Source organism: Pelodiscus sinensis, chromosome 5 (genome assembly GCF_052426305.1).
Source record: "Pelodiscus sinensis isolate ZL-2025 chromosome 5, ASM5242630v1, whole genome shotgun sequence".
Lineage (NCBI taxonomy): Eukaryota > Metazoa > Chordata > Testudines > Trionychidae > Pelodiscus > Pelodiscus sinensis.
In genome coordinates this window covers 93,070,220-93,091,464 of record NC_143056.1, presented here as the reverse complement: position 1 = coordinate 93,091,464, position 21,245 = coordinate 93,070,220, and the positions used below count along the sequence as shown (strand labels likewise).

The 21,245-nt window shown below is 43.7% G+C and overlaps 1 long non-coding RNA gene across 1 annotated transcript; it reads right to left on the bottom strand.

The window, feature by feature from the left end:
* Nucleotides 1-14,390: 14,390 nt before the first annotated feature.
* LOC106732067 (uncharacterized) lies at nucleotides 14,391-21,003 on the bottom strand. The gene is made up of 3 exons (XR_012903569.2): nucleotides 19,713-21,003; nucleotides 16,464-19,270; nucleotides 14,391-16,228 (listed from the first exon to the last, which is right to left on the bottom strand). It is a non-coding gene; the product is annotated as an uncharacterized LOC106732067 (long non-coding RNA).
* Between the last annotated feature and the right edge of the window lie 242 nt (nucleotides 21,004-21,245).

The window sequence follows — 21,245 nt, the reverse complement described above, 5'->3', positions numbered from 1 at the left end:
TTTCTCAGCAGACACCTCAGCTTGAGAATAAAGGACTGAGGGAAGTGAGGTGTGAGAGAATAAAACTGAGCTCTGGAGAAATGTTTGGCTAGAGTTCCCCCTACAATATGTACCAGTTCCGACTTACATACAAATTCAACTTAAGAACAAACCTACAGTCCCTATCTTGTACGTAACCCGGGGACTGCCTGTATACACAAATAATGATGATAGTCTGCCAGAGTCAGTGACATGGCAGGAGTGGTTCTTTCCAGTCCGTGAAAATTCCAATAAACTGATGATCTTGATAAACTGTCACATGAAAGTCATATGTGGGTCCTGCAGCTTAGCAGGCCTGGGATGGAAGTTTCCATCCCTGCTGTACCCAGCTTAGCAAAGCCTGGGACCCTGCAAGCCCAAACAGCAGCTGGGCTTATCAGCTTTAAGCTATGCCTTGAGCTGGGAAACTACCGAGCAGTAAACAAGATTGACCTCGATATCAGCTCATTAAAGTGATAAGAATGGCGTTGAGCCAGGTATGTGTACACCCAGTACACAACTGTAGTATAAGACCACTGGGAGTCTCGCCCCTTTGTGAGTCTCAACAGAGACCTAGACCTCGAAGGGTGCCCTGAATCCCCTTAGCTGGAGCCATGTCCACTGCGGCCGGGTGTGAGGTGACCGGAACGGACTCCCTGCAGGACTGAAGGGGCGTAAGCATTTCCAAGTGCCTGTTACTCTTTTATGCATTGCTCTGCCTATGCTTATTGGCATATTACTTTGCAGTAGCTGTGTAACCATCTGGCAGTATTAAGCTCTGTCTTGAAGTGAATCCACAATCCTGTTGGGCCCTGCCCCTGTGAGCTGACTGCCATTTTGTCATTATCAATGGCAGCACATGCTTGGAGGCAAAAGTCCAGCATCAGAGAAGGCAGCTAACTATAAGACAACTGAAAGTGACTAGGTTGACTTCTTTCAAAGAAAGGCAAAATGAAGAATGCATTTATTGTTATTGGATAACTGTGGAAAGGTCAAGACCAGCAATTAAGATAATCTTCACTGCACATTTGTCTGCCCATGTTATTTCCCTGTTTGAATCCCTCCACTATCTTTCTCTTTGCCACTGCATCAAATTCACACTTCTCATTCTCACCTTGAAGGCTCTTACCACCTATATCCCTCCCTACTAATCTGCTTTTGTATTTTATGGAACACCCTCTAAATCCCTCTATTCTATTACACTCAGCCATCTGCTTCTCTTCATCTCACACAAGTTTCTTCATGCTTTCTTCCTTGTACTGGTGAAATACTTTCCCTGAACAAATCTCTAAAGCCACTACCTTGTCCTTTTTGATATCCATCCTGAAGGGCTTTACGTGATGCCTAGAGTAAATAGATTTAAAGGATAATGGTTAATTAAGTTGTCAATTAGAAGGGAAGGTAAGAATTCCTAATAATTAATTATATATTATATACAGAAAAATTTTAGATGATTTGTGGAATTGCAAACTTGTGCACAAGGCTAGTCTATGTCAATTCTTATTCTTATTATTCTTGCCCTTCTTTAGCCTCCTCTTTAATTTGCACATGCAGTGACTATTGCCCTATACTAAACTGTTAGCTCTTTTGGGGGCAAGGACTATTTCTTCCTATCTGTTTGTATAGATTCTAACTTATCCATTCTGTTCCACTGGCAGCCCTAGGAAGACTGTATTGCAGCTGTGATCAGTGGCGGCCCGTCAATACAGGCAAACTAGGCGGTCGCCTAGGGCACCAAGATAAATGGCCGTGGAGGGCTTTGGAGGTGCCGATTGTGCATTTTACTTAGGGCGCCAGTTGCCAGCAGCTCATCTAGGGCTGCTCCTCGCTATGATAGTCACTGTTCAGAGTGATTTACCAAAAAATATAGAAAGCAAAAATGGGCCTAAGCCAAACTCTTGGGCCAGTCACAGAAATAAACATTAAGGTATTTGAAATGACTCTGAATTTTGCACCTACAGCATACTTCTGTGAAGGCATAACTTTGTAACTTTGTGTGCTTGCAGAGTTGCTATTAACTCTTTGAGTCTATTTTTCAACTATTTCCATATATTTCTAAAACTGTTATTCACCATATCATATGGAATAGTTTAAAATAGACTGGTCAGATCAAGTTGAAGATGCCTGAAGTCTATCTAAATGGAAATACACTAATGCTATGTTCTTGCTTTGTTTGCAGAAAGTAGATATGAATTCAGCAAAACAAGCAATGTTTTTACTTTGTCGTTTAAAAAAATTACGAACAGTTATTTTCCTTAGGACTGTACCTACAATTCTATATATTCATGTAGTATTAAAAGGTGAACAAAAATGTGGAATTATTATGACCCTGAGCTTTATTGGTCAAAGCTTCTAAGCCTTATAGTTTTGCCAATCATTTGAATGTGAATAGGTCCCCAGGTCCCTATGTATTTTGGCTGCATCATTTCAGTACATTGAACATTTAACAAATAGCAAAAGTATGTCAAGTATTATGCCTGTGACTTTCTCTACCCTGTGCTGATTGGCGATTTCCACTAGTTCTCCATCTCCCGCATACTCAGCTTCACTTGATGCTTCCCTCTCTAGTCTTTTCTCCCCTTCCCCTCACCTCTGTGTGTACAGCACCTAGCACAAGGTGATCCTGCTTCATGCTATGATAATCCAAATAATAACTGGCCAATTTTTTCTCTCCACGCATTTCTCTTCTCTTTTCCATTTACGGTTTTGATTGTCTTCTCAGTTTGCTGCTGAAAAAGGAGCAGAAAATGAAAGAGGGAGTGAAGAGGAGGAAGAACAAATTTCTGAAACAAAAAACAAAATGCTTGGTTTAAAAAACTGCATACTGATTTTTATAGTTGAAAAAATCAGAAAATTTTGAACTTGTTTGAAGTTAAAACAGCTGTCACAAACTTTCATTCATTAGATTTACCATTTTTAGCCCTTTCTGCTTGATATTAAATTGGTTGGGAAAACTGCTTTTAAAAAAGTAGAAGTCACTGCACTGAACAGGCACACATACCCCATAACCTATTTCCAGCACTGAATTCTTGATGTTCTCAAAGGTTTCTGACATTTTTGATCAGCTGGTTTTCTCTTTTGTACTTCCCTGAATGTTCAAGTTCCAGCTGGATTAGGGAACCAAGAGAGCAGAAATGAGAGAAAAGCTGTTTTTGGAGCATTTCTTGAAGCAATAAAATACAGATAATCTCATGATAATCTGTTCTCAATAGATTTCCAAACAAATTTTTCAGTGGCCAAAGCCTCGGATGGCTTGGATAAGCATCTACAATATGTTCTTAGGAAATTATCAGAATAGGAAAAGAATGGTCTGAATTTCTGCCATTACTAATTTAAATGACTCATTTTAGAAGTAAATATATTCGTGTAAGATTATTCAATGTACAGGAACCTGTTCTTCCTACTAATGAGTAATATACATGGAACAAATATTAACATAGTGCAGCTTTAAATATCTTTATCTACTAAGTTGTTTCAGTTTCAATGAGTGAGGGAAGATTTTGTTTTCATTTTCTTCAGCTTTAATACTTAATATATTTTTCTAATTGGAATTATAAATTAAGTAAATTAATTAATGTACTTTTGTTCCCTAGGACAAGTTTAGAAGGATAAACCTCTTTAGTTTTTTATTTATTTATTTATTTTGGCCATTCGTTCTGATATTTGAAGGTGTGTACAAATAGTGGGCCACGCCCTCTAATGGAGCATACAGGAACTTTGGAAGGGGAAGAATGGCAATGCCAGGCAGCTCATATCAGCCCTACATGGCAGGGCCTGGGCCAGCCCCCATGGGAGACAGGGAGAGAGCTCCACCTCCACCCTAACTCATTTGAGCAGCCCAGCCAGTGGGTTAGGGTCAATATTCAGAATGTCTGTGCCCATTTTTGCTTCCAGGGGACAGGGGATCATGACGGTTGCCTCTTCTATTTATTCATTCTGAAGCACCTGGCATTGGCTACTATCAGAAGACAGGATACTGGGCTAGAAGAACCTTTGGTCTGACCTGTACGGCCATTCTGATATTCTTATATAGAGCTGAAATGTATCTGCCCCCTTGCTGTAACCCACCAGACCCCACTGCCCTTCCAGAGGTGAGATAGAGCCCAGGAGTCCTGATGGGATTTGTCCCTCTCCACAGAGTTAGTAACAAAGTAATAATATGCATTAATTTTTTAAGACTAATCAGTGTCCCTTAGGTGACTTGCCACAAGATGTTAGTGTTAGAGCTGAGTGGATATAACACTGAGATAAATAGGATGAAGTTTAATAAAGACAAATGCACAGTGCTCCACTTAGGAAGGAACAATCAGTTTCATACATACAGAATGGGAAGTGACGGTCTGGGAAGGAGCACACAAGAAAGGGATCTAGGGGTTATAGTGGACCACAAGTTAAATATGAGTCAGCAGTGTGATGCTGTTGCAAAGAAAGCAAACATGATTCTAGGATGTATTAACAGATGTGTTGTGAGCAAGACACGAGAAGTCATTCTTCCGCTCTACTCTGCACTGGTTAGGCCCCAATTGGAGTATTGTGTCCAGTTCTGGGCACCGCATTTCAAGAAAGATGTGGAAAAATTGGAGAGGGTCCAGAAAAGAGAAACGAGAATGATTAAACGTCTAGAGAACATGGCCTATGAGGGAAGGCTGAAGGAATTGGGTTTGTTTAGTTTAGAAAAGAGAAGATTGAGGCGGGACATGATAGCAGTTTTCAGGTATCTAAAAGGGTGTCATAAAGAGGAGGGAGAAAACTTGTTCATCTTGGCCTCTGAGGATAGAACAAGAAGCAATGGGCTTAAACTGCAGCAAGGGAGGTTTAGGTTGGACATTACGAAAAAGTTCCTGTCAGGGTGGTCAAACACTGGAATAAATTGCCCAGAGAGGTTGTGGAATCTCCATCTGTGGAGTTATTTAAGAGTAGGTTAGATAAATGTCTATCAGGGATGGTCTAGACAGTATTTGGTCCTGCCATGAGGGCAAGGGATTGGACTTGATGACCTCTCGAGGTCCCTTCCAGTCCTAGTATTCTATGATTTATTTGATTTTCTTTCTTTTATATAGGAATTAGATACATTGCTCCTGTCAGCCAACTGCTGAGTTGTCTGCCAAAAAAAGTAGAGTTTTCTAGTGCCTTACTAGCCCCTGGATAGAGATGATGAATATGGAAGGGAGGGCGGATGGGTTCCTCCCATTTGTTTGTTGCCTTGTACTGAGCATGCTCAGTAACACCACTGAAGCCTCTGTCTTCAGTCCGCCCCCCATGCTTTTACTCCCCCTCCCATCACAACATGCACAGGTTGTCCCCTCCCCAATCTCCAATGGTTCTCCTGCCTTCCCCCAACCTGAAAACAGGATGAGAGATGGGGCAGGTGGCAATTATTGCCCGTGCCCTTGTGGTACAGCCTGGCTGCAAGGTAGAAACACCCTGCTGCTGAGGAAACTTTTCCTCAGCAAAGTAAGTATCTATGTATTTGAAACGTACAGGTGTGTTTGTAATTTAATTAAAGCTATGTTAAGGCCTCTGTTTGGTTTAGGAGTAGGCTGTCACCCCTTTGTATGTGTCTTGTTTGGGGGCACACAAACAAAAATTGTAATTCAAAATGGGGGCTCAGCTCAAAAGTTTTAAAACCACTGGTATAAATTCATGTCTAAACCAAAGAACAAGTCATGACGGTATAAACAAAGCCAAAATAAAAACATTGTGTGAACGTACAACAAGATAGTCAAAACCTAATTCTATTTGAAGTAGCAGTCACTCATGTAGTCAAGCTATATCCTGTTGTTGCTGAGGTGTCGACGAATGGTGGACAAAGCACATCGTTCCCCTCAACATGTGGCTTTGTGATCATGATGATTCATTCATGCTATTAACCCACAGTGTGCCCACTCAGATGTGAATCCAGATTAGCATGGCAAACTACAGAGACTTGTTCTGTGACATACAAGGGCTGGGGAAGTGTTCTGAAGAGGGCCTCCATCTTGTCTTTCCATACAGCAAAACTGCAGGACTTTTGCCCTTTTTTGTGTTTGTGTAAGGGGCCTCATTATTTGGTCTGTGGAGAACATTTGGCCTGGCCAGGTCTGCGGATGGTGTGAATCAGCACAGCTCCACTGAAATCAACATAGCTACCTGTGTCAGGTAGTTAGTTCAGAATCTAACCACATATCTGAGCTATGAAAATGTTAATATATCTTTATAGGCAGTTCTGTTGAGGGAGACGAGACAGCCCAGGCTCTGCATTAAAGCCACAGGTGAACTTCGCGAAGGTCCCATACAGACTTTTTCACTGGATAAAAAGTTTCCCAAAACTCATGTGCTGTAATGTTGGAGGTATGATTTAGAGCCACCACACAGCCCTGGCCCTAGCTTCAGGTCTTCTTCAGGGCTGAAGCTGTAAGTCACATGGCAGGTGGCAGCTGCTCCAGTGGCCGGAGCCAGGGCTGGAGCCAGAGCTGTATGGCAGGCAAAGGCTGCTCAGACAACCAGAGCCATGCTGCCGGGGCTGGGGCCACACGGAAGGTGGCTGCTCCAGAGGCTGGAAGGCGGCTGCTCCAGATGAGTTTTTGTAAGCAAAAAGTATGTAGAGTTATCATTGTATTCACAGATCAAAATGTTCATCAAAAACACCAATGCTACATCTACACTGCCCAGTCTTGTGCAAGAACATATGCAAATGAGGTGAGGTGATGAATATTGCCATGCCTCATTTGCATACTTAATGAGCCAGCATTTTTGTGCAAGGGGCTTTTGTGCAAGAGCCATTCTGCCTGAAAATAAGCGGCAGAACGGCTCTTGCGGAAAAGCTCCTTGCACAAAAATGGTGGCTCTTTAAGTCTGCAAACGGGGCGCGGAGATATTCATCGTTGTGCCTCATTTGCATACGTTCTTGCACAAGACTGGGCAGTGTAGACATAGCCTAAGTAACAAAGCAGTGGTCTTTTTATGGCTCAGGGGTCTGGTATTCAACATTTGCAGGAATTTTAAAGAAATCTGGGTCTATCCCTGCCATTCACTTCTTTAAGTGTGTCTGTTTGTCTGCCTCTGTTTTGCTCCACCACTTTTCTCAAAGCAATTGCCATAGTCTTACCACGATAACATGTAATTCATTACACAAACAAGAAAAAAAAATTAATTTGCTGTCTGACATCTGAGCCTTTAGGGTGCACCTGCTTCACATTTCCTAGCTTTCCTCTACAACTGTGAGGACTACAAATACAATTTTTTTAAAGGCGAAAGCAGACATTATGATGCAAACTCTTGTTGCCACTGAAGCTTTAAAAAAAGTAATGCACGTCTCATAATAAAAAATCACAAAAGGTGGTAAGACTGGAATAGGGGAAATAGACAACACAACCAGGGTCTCACCATACTGTTCTTTACCAGGGTTGGTTGACAATTTCTAAAGGAAAACTGGGCCTTTGACAAAACAAAAGGTAACACACAGAAACCTGCTGGACAACACTTTAACCTGCCCTAGCACTGATTAATGGACCTCAAAGTCACCTGATGTTTCAGGCCAATTCCACAATCCAAATGCTCAGGGAAGGGGTGGTATTTAAGGTCTCTTGTGGGCCCCCACCTTCTATACTTGGAGTGCCAGAGTGGGGAACAGCCCTGACAACCTCATTGAATTTTTCAGCATTTTTTTACCAGCTCTAGCTGTTATTCATGAACAAACTAAAATAAAAATATTTTGTATGTTACTCCCTGCTAATTTTCCCTTACTTCCTTTTTTTAAAACTTCAGGAGTGAGTTTTAGGCAGCATGGAATGTGATATATTTCCTACTGATCATGAAGAGAGATCCAAGAGGAAAGAGGAAAGAAAGTGGGGATATTTAAATCCCCGCTTTATTAGCAATTTCGACGTGCCTAATCTACATCTCTCTGTCGACAGTGAGATGTAGTCTGGACACAGCCTAGGATTCTACACCCCCTTTCAAGCCAGAGTGGGACCAAAGCATTATCACAGTGATCAAGTCCGAAACCTTTGAGCAATTGCAGTTTGCATACTTTACAATTTTAATATATATTTTTGTTAGTCTCTGAGGTGCCATAGGACTACGCGTTGCTTTTAACAGAGTATTTTGTGTGTATAATACAATTAGTACAATGTTGAATGTTCAGCCATTTGCCCTACCCACTTACAAGTAGATTTTTAGGATATGGGACAACCATTTATCCATATAAAAGAGAGAGATTCATCGGTTTTCATTTATTCTAAACATTTAGGGCATAACTGATATGAGACAGCAGAACACATTGGCTTCATTTATTCCCTGTGGAATATAAACTTACATAACTGACTTTGACTGTAGTATGCTGTTGATCATCCTACTCAAAATGTCTGCATAGACACTATATTAAGCTCCAATTTATTATGTATGTACTAGTACTGCACAATGCCTGATTGTGTAGGGAGGAACTGATTCTCTGTTATTAAATTTTGCAAGAATTCTTTATAAAATACATATTTTTAATACTTTCAGTAATATTATAGATTATCAAATCACAAGAACCTTATAAAGTATTTCAATGTACTAGGGATTCATTTGTTAAATGAATATTTTCCCCATCATTACAATAACAATGCATTAACATTTAAATACCATGTTTCATCTGGGTATCTGAATGTCGTTCTGTTTACCCATCTTCTACAGCTGTCACATCTGTACTCTTAGCAAGTATCAATTCATTTTAACAAAGCCCTAACTGCAGCAATTAGAATTCTAAAGATAAGTACTTTGCTTTCCCCAGGAGAAGCTGAGGCATATTATGTTAATTTGTTTGTCTGTCTCCATATAGGGAAGCTTGCCTTTAATTAAGTAGATAAGACAAGTTTTAATGAAGTCTCTCTGAAACCTTAAAAGTTTGAATTTAGTTTTAGCAAAAGAAAACTAAATGTTTAGGCAGTGCTATTTGGGTCAGATGTTGCAACATTTAATTTTAAGTGACCTCAAGTATACATCATGTATTATGTATAAAGTGTGGATAAAATTAATCCTTATTCAGCAGATCAGCACAAGGCTTATGCAGACACATATTTCTGAACTTAAATGTTTGGTAAGTGACACTTCGGGCATGTCTAAACTAAGGGGTTTTTTTTTGAAAGAGGATATTCAAATTCCCGTGGATCTTCGAAAGTGAATATAGTCTGGATGCATTTTTTGGGGGAAAAAACCCTTTTTCGAAAAAGCCTCATAAGCCTCCTTTTTAAAGGAAGAGCGGTTTTTTTTCGAAAAAAAGGGTTTTTTTTTCTGAAAAAAAAATGCATCCAGACTACTTTCACTTTCAAAAGACCCACTTTTAAAAGTAAGATCAGAAGAACATATGCAAATTCCCATGGAATTTATATATCCTCTTTCGAAAATAAAACGTAGTCTAGACATAGCCTTAGGGTTTAGTCGGGCTTTCTGCAATAGGATGAAATTCATCATAGGATGTGAAGATACAGTTGAATAAATGGAGAGAAAAAGAGTTGTGGAGGATAGGATTTGTATTTCTGTCTCCTTTAGAAGGAAGGTACTCCATATTTCAGGAACTATCATCAGAAAACATTATTGAGTCCCATGTGTCTATAGCTGCAGGTAACATTCCTTCCCACCCTCCGAAAAAGGACTTGATATACAACATAGCCCCCGTTATGATATCTGGATCTACACATTTTCCTAATGAACTATAAAAGCGAATGGAAGTTTACAGAATGTCATAATAACCTATAACAAAAAATGCTGATGGCAAAAGCTACAAAAGGGAGACAGAAAGACTGAACTAGTCCATACAAAAGGCCTACATATACAAACTCAAAAGCTGTTAAGACCATGACCGGTAACTAGAAAAGCGTGAGATAAGAAATCAATGGACCAAAATTAGGGTACTGGAAATTAGGCTTACTTGGTGAACAAAATGAGGGAATGGGTTGCTCTAGCCATCATTTATGTTGGAGGAACTTAACTAAGAAAGGTGTGGGTAATACAGACAGATGAATTAAAATGCTGGCTGACTAAAAGATGAGAGCAGGGGAAACAGACAGTTTCACCCATCGTAGCTGCCATACCCATCATCTCTTGGGACCACAGACCTTTGTTCTAATTCTGAATGTTGTCAAATCTGGAACTGGCCAAAGAAAAGGACCCATATGACATCACCACCTCCACCAGCTGCAGCTAAATTCAGAACACTGCCTAGATGTGTAACCTTATCACTGCACATGGCCTGCCACTCCACTCCCTCCAAGGTGTCCTTTTCCTATATTATTTGATTTATTGTTTCCTCTCTCTCTCCTTTTTCCTTTTATGTAATAAAAATCTAGCTCAGTCAGCCAAGACTGTAAATTTTACAATACTGCTGTAAGCCCGTGGCTAGAGAAAGGCTGCTAACAGCAATATCATACATAGTCTGATGCTAGTTTGCAAGGTCTTAGTGTAGTGATAAGACCATGAGCCATGCCTGTGATTCTCCAAGAAGTTGCAGGTGAGAGATGTAAGGGACAGATGCTGTATTTTTTATCCTTGCTATTCTTTTCTCTTCTTTTGGAATGTGTTTGTCTTGTTTTGCCCTCTATGAAATGGAATTGAACTTCATCAGCAGCTTCAACACCCACCTAATTAACTTCCTATTTTTTCTCCATAAAGCATAATTTTTACTGCCTTTAATACCATCTAAAAGATTGTCAAAAAGAGAGGTTTCCTTTAAAAAAAACGACTCCAGCTGAAGGGAGAGGAACAAGGGATGTTGTTAAATGAAAGCCCTACTTAATACTTTACATTTCAAATGCTTTATCTATTTCTTCCTCCCCATCACCCCTATAGTTAATAAAAGGTACAAAGGATTTTTAATTATGAATTTGTCATGGTACTAAGCAGGCTGAGATCTCTTTATATCAATTCCTGAACTTTGTCTAAAATATTAGACAATTACAGAGTGATGTTAATACTTTTGACTCTTTAGACCCATTTATTCCATCAAAGGGAATACAGCAACATGGCAGCAGCAACGGAATGTGTGTTCTTCATGGCCCTGTGCTATCCTTCAGCATTGTTATGGTGGAAAGAGTGAGAACTGCAGGCAGCAGTGATTCCAGAGCATATATTCCACTTCAGATGGGAAAGTTTTTCCTTTATGTCACAGAGCACATGGGCCATCCAAAGAGAGAGGGTATCTCTGATACAACCAAGGAGCTAGTTTACCAGCTAGTGCTTCTTTGTCCCGTGCAATTAACTACGGAGGAGGGAAAATATGTGGATCTTAATCTCCCTTTCTTTACTTATTCCCCAGGACCCTCCACAGCAGCACTCTCCTACCCTCAATGTTATTGAAGTCTGTGAAACATCATTGCTCTTCCATCGTGCCTCCTTCTTGGAATGTCCTTCAAATACAAAATGCCACCTCTGCAAGAGGCTTCCCATGCTTCTCATAAACCCACCAGTCTGGGTATGACAAGCCTTCTATGTATGTGCTGGCTGGCATATGAGCAGGAGTTCACTGGTAGGAAAGGCTGGAAAATTGGAATCAGAGCTTCAGGGAGAATTTTACCTCTCTTGTAAACAAAGCAGGGAATTAAGAGAGTAACGTTCTCTCTATCTTGACAGTTAGGTTGTCTAGTCCCCAGCATTTGAGCTTATAGTTCTGATTCAGGAGCTTTGGCCAGTATTTTCTGTAGCTGAGCAGATGTCCACAGGATGGGTTATCTTCACACAGTTCCCTGTTCTGTTTCCTAATTACAGAACACAAGGAATCCCCTTATTTCCTGAAGACAGTTTGTTTTCAATCCCACTGGATGTCCTGGGAGTTCATGGCCACATATGGTATGGTCTTCTAACCAGCAAGAGTTTGGTGAAATGGACGCCATCTTTACTCAGGTCTTCAGTACAATTTTAAGATCTGGGGAATTCTGCCCCTTTTTGTAAGTGTAAATTGTGCAGTGGAGGGGCAAAGAAGACACATCAGTTTCTAATAATTTTGCTTAATTACAAATTCATTTCTCAAAAGTTGCCTGTACACAAGGGTTCAATGGGTTTTAACTACATGGAAAGTTTGAAGGTTAACTAGCAACTCATTTTATAATTAAATGGATAAATATTTCTTAAAGGTCCCACCTTTATTTTAAGTTAGAAATTAATTACCAGTTATAGATAAAATTAATCAGAAAATTGAGTCTTCTCATAGTATTGAGTCTTTTTTCACAATGTAGTTTATATTAAAATAAGGACATTAAACCCTGCTTTAAGTGAAAATATGACCTTAATTTAACTATAGAGGTGTAACCAATACCACTATAAGTGCTGTAGTACAGTGATGTACATAGTTACTAATACTTTAGTCATTAATTGAGGGATATCCTATATATAAAAGTAGTTGGATGCCATGAAATGTGTTTCTTCACATATATGTTTTCTATAGTTTCTCTAAATACAGTCTCAGAAACTGTATTACAATTGTTTAATAAAATACTAATTCATAATCACTGTCTCCCACATAGAAATAAAGGGACAATATTTTACTTGTAATTAAAAGAACTGTAGCATTTGATACATTTGTACCTATTGCTACCTTGTAATAACACTAGGTGATAGATCGCAAAGACCGTTCTTAGGTTTCAACTAGGACATTTTTTTCCCTGAAAAAATAAATCTGATTTTATCAATCAAACATCCTCAACCTACCCTTTTAGCATTACAATATTTTAAAGTAAAGATCTCTAAACTTAAGAAAATATACAAGTACAGCAAAATAAACTAGTGAAGTCTGCATACTTTCAACAACTTATCTAAATTCCTTTGGAGAAAATGAGACCATCATTATGAATTTTTTAAGTTTAATATTCACAGTATTTCATGTCTGGAACAAAAAAAGATTAAAATGTAAATTATATATTATGTACTATTTTGAGTTGGGCTGGACATTTGATTAAGCATAGATATTCTCTCTTATTTTCTGTATTTTTTAATTCTATGTATGATCCTATGAATTATTACAGAAATGAGTCAATTACTGTTGTATTGCAAATTCAATTAGAAGTTTTAAATTGTCTAAGATACTGAATATAAAAGAGTGGTTGATTGGGTTGCATCAAGAAACTGGGTAGCATCACAAAACTTTGACCATTTGCACCATACAAATAATAGCATCAAAAGTCAAGAACTGTTACTAGTAATGCCCTTACAAATGACTAGGAATCAGTCCCATGAGAGAGTAACACAATGTGGTTTAGTTATAAAAATGGGAACTTGGAATCAGAAATCCTCCAATCTGTTTCCAGATTCTGACAATGACACTCTGTGTAGACTCAGACTCCCACGCTGACCCCAGGCTTCATGCGACACTGCCTGTTTGAAATGCCGCATGGAGCCATGAGGCCTTTCCAAGGAACCCAGGATCAGCTGGGGATGACTCTGGGTTCTGTGGAAATGCCGCATGGAGCCCAGGATCAGATGGAGAGTCCCCAGCTGATCCTGGGTTCCATGGAAATGCCACGCAGAGCCCAGCTGATCCCAGGCTCCACTTGGCATTTCAAAGCAGCAGCACCACACAGAGCCTGGGATCAGATGGGGACTCCCTAGCTGACCCTGGGCTCCTTGCAGCGCTGCCCCTTTGAAATGCTGCCCCAGAGTTTCAAAGGGGCAGCACCGCATGGAGCCTGGGGTCAGCTCCATGTGGCACTGCCACTTTGAAGTACCCCCTATTCTGCCCCCCCTTTGTTGCCTCTATCTGATAGAGGCAGCAAGGAAGGGAGGAATTGACTAGTCAACTGGATTAGTCAACTAGTCCTTAACATCCTTAGCATGGAATCAACCCCACAATCCACAGTCTGCAGCTATTATTTATTTTAAAAAGGTAAAACTGAGGTGAGGAAAGGTTGTATTTAGGGTTAAAATCATACACCCATTTTCTTCCTGTATGAGGGAGTCCTGAGTAAGCATGCATTGTGCCAGGTACAACATAAGGGTATGTCTACACTACCACCCTAGTTCGAACTAGGGTGGTAATGTAGGCAACCGGAGTTGCAAATGAAGCCCGGGATTTGAATTTCCTGGGCTTCATTTGCATAAAGCCGGGCGCCGCCATTTTTAAATGTCCGCTAATGCGGTCTCCGTGCCGCGCGGCTACACGCGGCACAGAGTCCGCACTAGCAGACATTTAAAAATGGCGGCGCCCGGCTTTATGCAAATGAAGCCCAGGAAATTCAAATCCCGGGCTTCATTTGCAACTCCGGTTGCCTACATTACCACCCTAGTTCGAACTAGGGTGGTAGTACAGACATACCCAAAGTAATGGCAGACAGAAGCCATTCTAGCATGAAGCTCAGTCCCGAGGTAGTTCCGAATCCTGTCTGCAGCTGTTATTCAAGTTCTGAGGCTGGAAAGGAGGTCTGCTACCCATACATGCAAAGGTTTGGAGTTGCTTTGTTGTTTTTGGAGTTGATTGTGTAACTCCACAACTCCCTTGTCGTGTTGCTAAATGGTCCTCTCTATTTTGGTTAGCCCTGTACAGCAGCTCTTCAGCTGCCTAACTCCATGAAAATATAGTACAGTAGTTATGGGTCACTGTGGACCCTCCATGGCCCCTGTCACACTGAATGAATCTACCTTTAATATAACCATGTTTGCAAAACATTCTGAGACCCACAGGTGCTATACAATATATATGTAGAGCCAGTTCCTCAGCAGGAGTAAATCACTATAGCTTCAATGGCTCTTACCATAGAAGTCTTTTTATTTACAATTACATACACATTTTCATTATTCTCTGTGCTATAAGTTGGCAATTGAAACCCAAATTTAATGCCTAATTCCAGAGGACTTCTCTCTTAGCTACCATGGTATATCACAAAAGAACTTTTACAAAAATAACTTTTATTTCTTGTATTGTATTTTCTGTAAACGGTTTCTTTTACAAATTCAAGCATTAAACCTCAAATGTGGTGACAATGTGGTGTGGTTCATAAGGTTCAGAGATGTAGAAAGGATGAACTGAAGGACTGACTTTTATATAGCACCGTATATAGTTCCATTTATGCAGCACTTGAGAAACTTTAAGAAACCTGATTGCTAATTAGAGATACAGAGATCACATCTCTCCTTATTGAAACACACTGGGATAAGGAATTTCCACTGGAGTGGAAATCAAGAGCCCTTAAGCAGGACAGTGTACAGCAATTCACAAGAAAAAAATGAAAATCACAAGCCGCTGGGGATTTAAGTAAACACAATGTCATTATCTAACTGGAATGTAGTTCATGACACTTCAGGTTTCACCTCTACTCTTGTAAAAAGTGCCATGAGATTTTTAATGACCACAAGTGGCCAAGATGTCAGTTTTATATCTCATCCAAAAGCAAACCGTTTCACGTCTACACATACAGCACCCATTTATTTTATATGCTACTTGAAATGATTAGATATATATTGTCTTGTAATTAATTTGTTCTTTCCAGTAACAGGGAAAGAAATAGGATTTCATAAAAAATAATCAGAGATACAGAATACATACACTATTTCTCTGCCACATAAAAATAAAAAATACATTAACTCTGAAAATATTCAAATACTAGCCTGTAAATAACATAGAATAATGCTTAGTTAAAACTCATCTTGCTCAGAACTAGAATCATTTGGCAAATATACAGTTATGAATAAAAGTACAGTTTGTGCATATTTTATGTAAATAGCCCTAGAACATTAGAACGGAGTGGATTTTCATTAAGAAAAAATGTAACTGAACTTTATTTGTGTATAATGATGAATTTGAACGTAAACTATTTTAACACATGAAAAACAACTCAGACAAAACAAACCAGACAATGTTATTTACATTTATATTATATTGCAACTGAGAAAAATATTGAGTCTCTCATCTTTAATCTTTATCAGAGGATAAACTTTATTATTATGACCACCCCAGTTAGTGCCAGTAGCATCGAAGTTTGCAATGTTCCATGAAAAAGAATCATGTATTAATGTAACAGTAAGTATGAGAAACTTTACTCGGAAGTAAAGAAATGCAGAGTAAAACTAAAAGGCAACCTTAACTCTGCCCTCTTGAACATATATCTTGAAATATATTTTTTTCTTCATAATATGATATATTATGTAAATAAATACAATGTACGGCATAATGCAAACTGGGATTTCTTATATAAGGTAACCTACTGTAAATTCCATTAAAGTACTCAGGCTTCAGATCTGGCTTGATTGGAAGTCTCAGTGAGACCTACAGACATGTCAAATGTAAAGAAAATCAGTTCAGCAGATATTTGAGTCCATTGCTATCTCTAGCTGAGGTCTCATCGCACTTTCTATCTCTGTGATTCGAACAGTAGGGTTTAGGGATCTGATAAGGAAAGGAGTTGAGATTGTGTCAGCCTAACAGAGATGGAGAAGGCAGGTCCAGAGAAACTTCATATCATACCCTCCCGTGCAGGTGCAGTGTGTACCCGGGGACATACCTGTTCAGCGTTGTTCATGGTGCGGGGCGGGGCTGCCCCGTCACACACCCCCCTTTTCAAATTAGTCACCACTCCTGGTTCTGTGTCCTCTTCGTCTTCATGTCGTCTTGAAAAGAAGTCTGCGTTTTGGTGCCGGGTGCCAGCCCTGTGGGCTACCTCGAATGCGTAGGGCTGTAAGGTCAAATACAAACGCATCACCCAAGCATTCACATCCTTCATAGTTTGTAGCCATCGCAGGGGGGCATGGTCTGTTACCACCCGGAAACGGTTACCTAAAAGATAGTACCTCAATAGGTCAATCGCCCACTTTACCGCCAAGGCCTCTTTTTCAATCGTTGCGTACTTACGCTCTCGCGTAAACAGCTTATGGCTGACATAAACGACGGGATGTTCGTCTGCCCCTCCCCTTGTGACAGTACCACCCCTATTCCACTTTCCAAGGCGTCCGTATAGAGGGTGAAGGGATGGTTAAAGTTGGGCTGTGCTAACACTGGGGCTCGGGTTAGGCAGTCTTTCAACCTGTGGAAGGCTTCTTCGCACTCTGGGGACCATCGTACTTTTTGGGGAAGGGCGGCCCGTGTAAGATCTGTCAGGGGTGCCGCTATTGCCGCAAAATTGGGGCCAAAACGGCGGTAATAGCCGGCCAGCCCCAAAAACTGACGGACCTGCCTCTTGGTTCGGGGTGGCTGATATGTATGAAGCGCCTCCACTTTCTCCACCAAGGGTCGCAACTGGCCACGGCCGACTGTATAGCCTAAATAGGAAACTTCCTTCTCACCAATGTGGCACTTCCTGGGGTTCGCCGTTAGACCGGCCCGGCAGAGCTCCTGCAATATGGCCTTAACGTGGTGCAGGTGCTCGGTGCAGGTGCTCGGTCCAGGACTTACTGTATATGACTATGTCATCAATGTATGCCGCGGCGTATTGTTCGTGGCTTTTCAGCACCCGGTCCATAAGCCGCTGAAATGTGGCTGCCGCTCCATGAAGCCCGAAGGGCATCCAAATAAAATGGTACAGCCCAAAGGGGGTTGAGAAGGCCGTCTTCTCTCGGAACGTTGGTGATAAGGGTATCTGCCAGTAGCCGCGGGTCAAATCAAGGGTGGAAAGATAGTGCGCGCCTCCCAGCCGGTCTAGTAGCTCGTCTACCCGAGGCATGGGGTAAGCGTCGAATCGGGAAAGAGCGTTCACTTTGCGGAAATCTATACAGAACCTCATCGACCCGTCAGGCTTCGGCACTAGAACTATAGGACTACGCCACTCACTGTACGACTCTTCCACCACACCCCATTGGATCATCTTCTGCAGTTCCTCCTTCACCAGCTCCCACATCTTTTGGGGCAGGGGACGAACCTTCTTTTGTGACTCGGTTTCGATGTGGTGGTGGGCCAGAGCGGTGTGACCTGGTTTGTCTGTCATCACGTCCGGGAAGTGGCTCAGCAAGTTCTCCAGGTCTGTCTGTTGTTCAGGGGTGAGGTCAGTTCCCATCTGCAAGAGACCTGGGGTGGCCAGGCCCTCCTCTCCTGGACCCAGCTCTGGGTCCGGGGGAGGGGGTTTATAAACAATGTCTCCCGTTCTTTCCAGGCCTTTAATAAGTTTACATGGTACACCTTGGTACCTCCCGACCTTCCCGTTAACTTGACCTCATAATTGACCTCCCCGACGCGTCTCACCACTTCAAAGGGCCCCTGCCACTTAGCTACCAGTTTTGAACCCGGGGTCGGGAGTAATAGCAGGACCCGCTGCCCTGGCTCGAAAACTCTGAGGCGTGCTCCCCGGTTATAATATAGGGCTTGGGTTTCCTGAGCACTTTCTAGGTTGTTCCTAGCCACGTCCGCTAGGGTCCGCAACTTTTGCCTCAATTTTAGGATATATTGTACCGACCCCCGTACCCGGGTCTCCTGGTCCTCCCACCTTTCCTTGATTATATCGAGAATACCCCTCGGTTGCCGTCCATACAATAATTCAAAAGGCAAGAACCCTGTGGACGCTTGGGGGGCTTCCCGTACTGCAAACAATAACGCGGGTAACAGAGTGTCCCAGTCCCTAGGGTCCTGTTCTGTGAATCTCCGTAACATACCCTTCAGTGTCCGATTAAAACGTTCAACCAGACCATCGGTCTAGGGATGGTACACTGAAGTCCGTATACTTTTAATTTGGAGCAGGCGGCATAATTCCGCCATTAGCCGAGATGTAAAATTTGTACCTTGATCGGTCAGTATCTCCTTGGGCAGTCCGACGCGGGCGAACAACTTCATCAATTCTGTTGCCAGGGTGGAGGCGTTCGTATTCCAGAGGGGCACGGCCTCCGGATACCGCATGGCGTAGTCCAATACGACCAAGATGTATTGATGGCCCGTCCTTGACTTGTCTAGGGGCCCTACTATGTCCATAGCTATCCTTTCAAAGGGCATGTCTATTATCGGGAGGGGCACCAGGGGGGCCTTTGGCACATTACGGGGTCCCGCCTTCTGGCATTCAGGGCATGACTCGCAAAAGTCTCGCACTTCGCGATACACCCCGGGCCAGTAGAAGCGATGTAATAGTCGCTTTACTGTTTTTTCCTGCCCCAGGTGACCCGCCCAGGGGTTGGCATGGGCCACCTCCATAAGGCAGTGCCGGTACTGGCAGGGCACGAGAAGTTGCCGCCGGGGTGTCTGCTCCTCCCCCCCTTCATCTACCCTATATAAGCGGTCAGCGTGTACCTCAAAGCGCGGGCCCACCGGTCCTTCCGCCGTTGCCCCTTCCTCCTCGGTCTCCTCTCGCGCCGTGGCCCAAGCATGGCGCATCGTGGGGACTTCCCGTTGTTCCTGGAGGAAGTCACCGTCGTCGAGTTCAAGGGGGTTCATGGTCTCTGTGTTTGGGCCTTCAGCCCGAGGGGTAGCAGGGGCTTCGTCCCCCAGTGGTTCCCCGAGGGCTCCCAGTTGGTCCCCCACCTCCGCCGGGGCCCTGCTAGCTTGCCATTCTCCCACCGCCCTGCGGAAGCCGGTCCAGTCGCGGCCCAGCAAGGCCGGATAGGCTAGCTGGGGTCCTAAGACCACGTAACACCAGCTGTCTTGATTACCGTCACGGATCTGAACCCATGCGGTGGCATATTGGTGTATGTCCCCGGGTACACACTGCACCTGCACGGGGGGCCCCGTGGACCTCTTGGGTGGACTAGGTCAGCCCGCACTATAGTCTGGCTACAGCCCGAGTCCAAGAGGGCGGTCACTTGTTCATCCCCGATCATGACCACGCGCATTATCTTACCTTCTTTGGCGGGTGTCCCATCCCCCGCTAACACCTGGGCATAAGAGCAGTCCATAAAGGGGCAGTCTTTGATGAGGTGTCCTTCCTGCCTGCACCGAAAGAATGGCCACCTGGGCGCAGCGGGTTTCGGGGGGTTCGCCCCGGCCTCGGGCGAATGGCCGACTGTCTCTCGGGGTCCTTCCTTGGACGGGAGGGACCATGCCGGTGCCAATGGTCGTCGTGCTATGCCTCTTCCGGTCCCCCACCTATCGCTCCTCTCGGGGCTCCCCTTAGCGCGGGGGCTTCTCCCCGGTTCAGCTTTCCTGGGTGGCGGTGGCTGTTCCGTCCTGTTGCCTCTCTCCCACCCCTCGGCGGCTTCGTAGTCATTCATTAATTCGACCGCTTCGCTCAACGTGGAGGGGTGGTGTCGTCGTACCCAGTGGGAGCCCCCACTAGGCAGGATGTTGATAAATTGCTCCAGAACCACCAGCTCGGCCACTTACTGCCCGGTGCGTTGTTCGGGGTCCAGCCATCTCCAAGCGGCCTCTCTCAACCGCTGGGCTACGACCCAGGGCCGGGTCCCTGGATTGTAGTGCTCACCCCTAAACTTTTGCCAATACATTTCGTGGGTAATACCCATCTGGTCCAAAATAGCTTCTTTCAGCTTATAGTAGTGTAGCGCGTCTCTGTTGCTCAAACTCCGGTAGGCCAGCTGGGCCTGGCCAGTCAGATAAGGGGCCAAAATGGTGGCCCAGTGGGTCTCCAGCCACCTAGCTGCGGTGGCCACCCGCTCGAACGTTATCAAATATGCCTCCGGATCGTCGTCGGCCCCCATTTTCGTTAGTCTGATACTCGGGCGTGGTACAGCCCCCCCATCCTCATCGGGGTCCTCCTCCTGGGCGGCGGTGCCCAGCCTCAGGGGCACCGACATCCGGACTTGCTCCCTAAATTGTTCGGCCAGCTCTTTTATCAGCTGCCTTTGCTGCTCTTGATGTTGTGTGGACAGCTGCTGGATCAGCACGGTCTGCTGCTGCTGGCTCTCCCGTTGGGTTTCCTTCATCCATTCCAGCACCTGGGCGGGATCCATTTCACCGTCCCTGTCTTGGAGGCGCCGACGCGCTCGGCTCACCCCCGCTTTCGACTTCTACTGGGAGAAATGCACGTGAATCTACTCCCCTTTGGGAGCGTTCACCCCTCTTTACCAGGGGTGGGGACCCCTCTTCAAGGTGCCCACATTCTCCACCATCTGTACCAGTCTGTACCAGTCCCTTTCGTCCGGTACCTTCGGTTCCCCCCCACTCCGACCTCCGGGGGGGGGGTGAAGGCGGCGCTACGGCTGCCTGCAAGCCCTCGTTGTGGGGCACTCAGGTATTTTTTTTTCCTTGGTGCGGCTCTGCGTCCAATTGAGGGGTGGGGGGAAAGAGGGGCCCAGGCCCACCCTCACTCACGGGCCCCAGCCCAGGGCCCTAAGGACACGGAACTGCCTCGCTCCTGTCCGGCTGGCGGGGCGTCCTGCCGTAACGCGCCAGCCCACCAGCCCATATGGGCTCTGCC